Source organism: Mercenaria mercenaria, chromosome 7 (genome assembly GCF_021730395.1).
Source record: "Mercenaria mercenaria strain notata chromosome 7, MADL_Memer_1, whole genome shotgun sequence".
Lineage (NCBI taxonomy): Eukaryota > Metazoa > Mollusca > Bivalvia > Venerida > Veneridae > Mercenaria > Mercenaria mercenaria.
In genome coordinates this window covers 13,483,657-13,490,285 of record NC_069367.1, presented here as the reverse complement: position 1 = coordinate 13,490,285, position 6,629 = coordinate 13,483,657, and positions in this window count along the sequence as shown.

The window sequence follows — 6,629 nt, the reverse complement described above, 5'->3', positions numbered from 1 at the left end:
TTTAACGGGTTTAAGAGATATTTGTGAATCGAGTTAATGTTTCTATATATTTTTGTCATTGTTTTTCACTGTTGTGTTTAATGCTTGAAATCTAGCTTATTTTGGTCTTTTATACATATAATTAAAAGAGAAATAAGACACTTTTTAGATATACAAGTTGTAACAGCTTATGTCATATAAAATTAACCTTTCATTAAATAATGTGAAATATGTTTCCTAATATTAGTAATTTGTTTCTTTAATAGCAGAACATCCCATTTAATTTAAATTAATGAGACATATATTACTTTATCCATTTTAGAATTTTGCTAACTTTAGATGTGTGCTTTTGATATAAAATTAGTCCATAAAAGTTCAACATTTGATTAAATAAATGTGAAATATGTTTCCTAATATAAGTAATTTGTCTCTTTAATAGCAGAACAACCCATTTAATTTAAATTAATGAGACATATATTACTTTATCCATTTTAGAATTTTGCTTACTTCAGATGTGTGTTTTTGATATAAAATTAATCCATAAAAAATTCCTCATTTCATTAAATGAGTTACAAATATGTTTCCTAAAATGAGTAATTTGTCTCTTTAATAGCAGAACAACCCATTTTATTTAAATTAATTAGACATATATTACTTTATCCATTTTAGAATTTTGCTTACTTTAGATGTGTGTTTTTGATATAAAATTAGTCCATAAAAGTTCAGCATTTCATTAAATAAATGTGAAATATGTTTCCTAATATTAGTAATTTGTCCCTTTAATAGCAGAACAATCCATTTTATTCAGATTGGTGAGAAATGTATTACTTTACTCTTTTTAGAATTTCGCCTACTTTAGAGTTGATTTTATATATCTCAATCCGTAAAAGTTTGCATTTCATTAAATAAATAAGAAATATGCTTCCTTATTTTTGTAGTTTGTCTCTTAAATATCAGAACAACTCCTTTTGTTAGAATAATTTATATGCCGTTTTTTGAAATAAAAACAAAAGTCATTTAGCGTATGTTAGCTTAAGAGCGGATGCGTAAACAATAGCCTATTCAACTGTCAAAGTTAATCCCCCTTTAAAGTCGCCCTAATGTCTGCCTTATGCTACTTTGAAGCCGGACGTAGTATAATGGATATTGATTTTATCAATAAAGGTATTAACATAAAGATTTAATTCTTTAACAAAGGTACCTTTTCAACTTGTCTTTGCTTTGACGATTCAGGTTTTACTAGTTTAAACCAGTATTGGTATTTTTAATTGACCAATCAGAATTGAGATAAATGACGTTCTTACTAAAAATACAAGCCTCTTTTTAAAATCGAGGCTTTGTTGAGAGTATATAAGAACGCGCTCAAGTCAGTTAAATCATTATAACTTTAGAATTCATACCAGCAACATGGAAAACTTTGATTCTATCGTTAATACTTCCACCAACGCAGATGAATTGATGAATTATGCGGCTACATGGGGGATACAGGATTCCCCTTGGGTGCGGTTCCGTTTGTTTCAATTAAGGAACCCACAATACGGTAATGACTTTGTTGACGAAGAGTTGAATAACATACTTCAACATTTTGGATAGCCAACTGACCAGAACACAAACGATTTGGAGTTGGCCCTGGAATACGTAAGAGAACAAGAAGAGATAGAGCAGTGTGTGAAAGTTTTACTTTTTGACGAAGAAATGAACGAGATAGCCAACACGTGTATGAACGATGGAGAGTGGAACCCTACATCACCAGGGGTACAGATAGGGGGTGGAGAGCCCAAGCCGGGTCCATCACATCAGCCTGATGCGCCACGGGGGCTCCAGTATACCATACGAAAGAAAAAGGAGAGAAAGTATGTGAAAAGTGCTGCAGTCGATCGTACGTATCAAGTCAAAGTCAATGAACATTATAGAGGAGAAAGACTAGAAGATGTGAGGCAAGGTCTCCATCAAATGTTTGACGACGTGTTAGAGGAAGCCCGGGGCGATTTGGCGGGGAACGATTTAGGGCGTGTTGTTATTTATCATCAAGGATTACACGATTCGATTGTCGTTCCCCTACAGCCGTGGGACGAACTGAATGCTGATAAAGTGATGGGGACTATCGAGAAAGTACTCAACAGTAATAAAGACCTCTGTATTGATGAAAGTTTTGACATTTCAGTAGGATCTATTGATTTACCTAAAGGAAGTGGTGGACCGAGACGAAGAATCACTAAACTCAAAGGGAAAAACAATTCGCTACAGATGAAAAAATCTATAGTTACCATAGAAAATGACGACCAGATGTGTATGGCCAGAGCGATTGGAGCCAGCTGGGCCAAATTAAAAAGATGTACGCAAGATGAAGAAAGAAATATCCAAAAACAGACAAAAGAAGAGTAATTTACAACTCTTACTAGAAAATCAGAAAGTACCAGAACGTTATTATAAACAATTAAGGGCAAAGAAAAGAGACGAACAACGACAGTTGGCGGCTGCGATCAGTCAGTTAGCCCAAGTACCCATGGATAGACCAGCGAGTTTAGAAGATATCACGGCGTTTGAAGAAGTCCTGGGAGTATGCGTAATAATAGTAAGTGCAAAACTGGGCAACAAATTCATTACAACCCCCAGTTCCGACGAGCGTCCATGCATCTACATTTACTTAGTGGACGACAATCACTTCCATGCCATCACCAGTATAACGGGCTTCTTCAGCGCCATGTATTTTTGCGAAAAATGTCTTAAACATTACAACAACAAAGAAAGACACCAGTGCGAAACACACTGTATCATCTGTAAAAGAGACCAATGCCCTAAAACTGAAAATGAAGTAACTTGCGGAGAGTGTAATATGGACTTTAGATCAGAAGAGTGCTATCAAAAACATAAACAAATACCAGTACATAAGAAAGGAAAAAATAAAGGAAAACCCAGGGGAACCTCACAGTGCGACAAATGGTGGAAGTGCCCCTTATGCTATAAAATTTTAAGATTAGATCAACGCAAGAAAGAAGAACACCAGTGCGGAGAGTATATGTGTAGTTCATGTAATGAATATGTATTGGAGGGACATCTGTGTTATTTAAGAGCCACCCCGGCGAAAGAAGATCACATTCCAAAGTTTATATTTTTTGATTTCGAGTGTAGTCAGGATGAAACATCAGTGTGTGCAAATGGATATGTACCTAATAGGAAAAAAGATTGTAAAGACTGCCAATCGCAACAGGTATGTAAATCTTGCTCCAAATGTCAAAATTGTAAAACGTCAGGGTGCGGTAAAATCACGCATCGTCCCAAATTTGTAGTGGCCCATACGGTGTGTCCAGAATGCATTAATAAAGAATTAACGCCCGAGTCTATATGTAAAAAATGCGGTACCCGTTGTGACGAATGTGACAACTCTGAGTTGCCTGCTAACAAAGATGAAGGGCCATGCCCCGGAACTTGTGGGTTTAGAGAAGTCACGTTTGAAGGAATGGATACCGCGGAAAAATTTGGCGAATGGTTGTTTTCTGATCAACATAAATACTTTAAAGTTGTTGCCCACAATATGAAAGGCTACGACGGTTATTTCCTTTTAGAATACCTTAAAGACCAATCCCTTAGACCCGACAAAATCATTTATAGCGGATCCAAAATTATGTATATGACGTTGGAGCAAGATTTGCATATTAAAGTGATTGATAGTCTCAATTTTTTACCTATGAAATTATCTACGTTTCCGAAAGCCTTTGGATTAGATGAATTGAAAAAGGGATGGTTCCCTCATTATTTTAATACAAAAGAAAACTGAAATTATAAAGGACCCTATCCTGAGGCTAAATTTTACGAACATGATTTTATGAGTAAGAAAGAGAGATCTGATTTGTTAGCATGGTTGAGTGAGAAAAAGAATGATGTGTTTGATTTTAGAAAAGAAATGTTAGAATATTGTAGAAGTGATGTTGATATTTTGAGACAAGCGTGTTTAAAATTTAGAGAATTATTGATGAATGCTACGGGTGAAAGAGAGTTTGAAATAGATGAGAAAGGGCAGGAAGAAGAAAAGTTAGTACGGGCCGTAGATCCATTCGATTCCGTGACTATAGCTTCTGTCTGCATGAATGTTTTTAGGACCAAATTTTTAGAAGAAGAATGGAAGGTAAAATTAGAGAGTGAAAATGATTGGGTACCCGCAAAATTAGTAGATGGAAAGCTGTATGTATTACACGAAAATGAATGGATCCACGAAACCGAACTGACCGGAAAGGAAGTGAGAGAGAAAAAATTTGTACGTACAATGATAGAAAAAAATCCTCCTGGTGGTTACAATGATCAATATAGTAAGGTCTCTATAGAATGGTTAGAATGGTTGGCACATACTAAAAATATCAAAATTCAACACGCATTAAATACTGGCGAAAAATCTTTACCAGGTACGCGATATAAATTAGATGGGTATTGTGAAGAAACAAACACAGCGTATGAGTATATGGGGTGCATCTTCCATGGATGCCGAGATTGTTTCACTGATAATCGCGAAAATACGTGTCATCCACTCACCAATCAATCTTTAGACGAACTATTTGCGTTAACATTAAAAAAGAAAGCTTACATAAAACAATTAGGAATGAAATACGTTTGTATTTGGGATCACGAATTCAGAAAACAAAAGAATCAAAATTCTGAGATGAAGCGTTTCATTGACAATTTATATTTAACAGACAGATTAGATCCTAGGGAAAGTTTCTTCGGGGGACGCACCAATGCCAGTACACTCTACTACAAAGTTGATGAAAGTGAGCAAATCAAATATGTTGATTTCACTAGTTTGTATCCTTGGGTTAACAAGTATTGCCAGTATCCTGTAGGTCACCCCGTCATAATAACGAAAGATTTCAGTGACATAAAGGAGTACTTTGGCATTACCAAAGTAAAAATAGTACCACCAAGAGGTCTATATCATCCTGTCCTTCCTTATAGGTCAAATGGCAAGCTAAAATTCCCTTTATGTAGGACCTGCGCAGATACTGAAAACCAAAACCCTTGTGATTGCCCGGATGATGATAGAGCGTTAACTGGCACATGGTGTACTCCAGAGATTCAGACCGCTTTAAGATTAGACTATACCATTAAGAAAATATACGAAGTATACCACTGGAAGGAAACTACTCAATATGATCCTAAAACCAGTGAAGGGGGACTGTTTGCCAATTACATAAACACACTTTTAAAGTTTAAGCAAGAGGCAAGCGGCTCCCCTGACTGGATACAAAATGAACAAGACATGAAGAATTACATAACTCAATATATGGAGAAAGAGGGTGTTTCATTGGATCGGTAAAATATTAGGAAGAATCCGGGTTTGAGAGCGCTGGCTAAACTATGTCTCAATAGCTTTTGGGGTAAGTTTGGTCAACGTCTCAATATGCGTCAGACAGAGTTCTTTCACGAAACACAGGCAAACCTTTTCTTCCAACTGTTCCGACCCTACGAAACAACCACTCAATTTTCATATCCTTTCCAATGACATGCTACAAGTAGAATGGCAATTTAAACAAGAGCCATGTTAGACATGGCCAATCCCCCCCGCCGGGCATATTATAATTGAAGGCTAAAGTTCCTGGCAAGTTAGTGTCTGAAAGTATTCATTTTGGGAGAAGCTTTGAAAAACCGTTTAGTTGTGGTCCACATCCGGGGTTTTAAAGATACGGAAGAAAGAATTATTCAGTGGTGAGGTGGTTTACTGCTAAATTTTATTAATTTTCATGAACAGTATAGCTATGATGTTTTTCTATTTGGCTACTGTAAAAAGAAGGAATGGAAGCTAACAGGGAACAAGAGTGCCAGAATGTCACAATATATGCCTGTCACAGCAAATTTCTTTACTCTAGCAGCTGTATTTGCTTTTTAATTTTGTGGTTGTTTAGTAATCATTGTAAGTCTTTTGTTTTTCTAAGTCCACAAAAAACTCCTTACCAGGTAGAGATGTCTTAAAATACACCTAAAATTGGAAAGTAATATCCAGGTTGTACCACAGAAAAGTGGTCGTTTTTTCCCTGTGGTCAATTATAAAAATGTTACAACATAAGTTATTTATAGTAACAACTAATGGAAGTTAATCTTTAAAAAAAGAAAGAAAAAAAATTGTAAGACCACACAAAAATCTTTACTAGGTAGAGATTGGTCAAAATACACCTCAAAATTGGATGCAGCATGCATGTTGTTCTACTGAAAAGTGGTCTCTTGCACAGGACACTCCAACTTGTGGTGGTGAACATTTTTGCCAAGATATATCAAAACCCTCCATGCATGAAAAAGATATGCTGCGGACAAATTTTTTTAAGAAAATATGATAAAGGGGAATAACTCAAAAAGTAGGTAAGGTAGAGTTATTGTTCTTGCACACTGCACTTTCTCCCAATGTGTTCTATCAGTGTATGAAGTTTGAAGAAAATCCCTCCAATACTTTTGGAGTTATGCTCCGGACAAATTTTTAAAGAAAATATGATAAAGGGGAATAACTCAAAAAATAGGCTGGGTAGAGTTATTGCTCTTGCACAATGCACTTCCTCCCAATGTGTCCTATCAGTATATGAAGTTCGAAGAAAATCCCTCCAGTACTTTTGGAGTTATGCTCCGGACAAATTTTTTTAAGAAAATATGATAAAGGGGAATAACTCAAA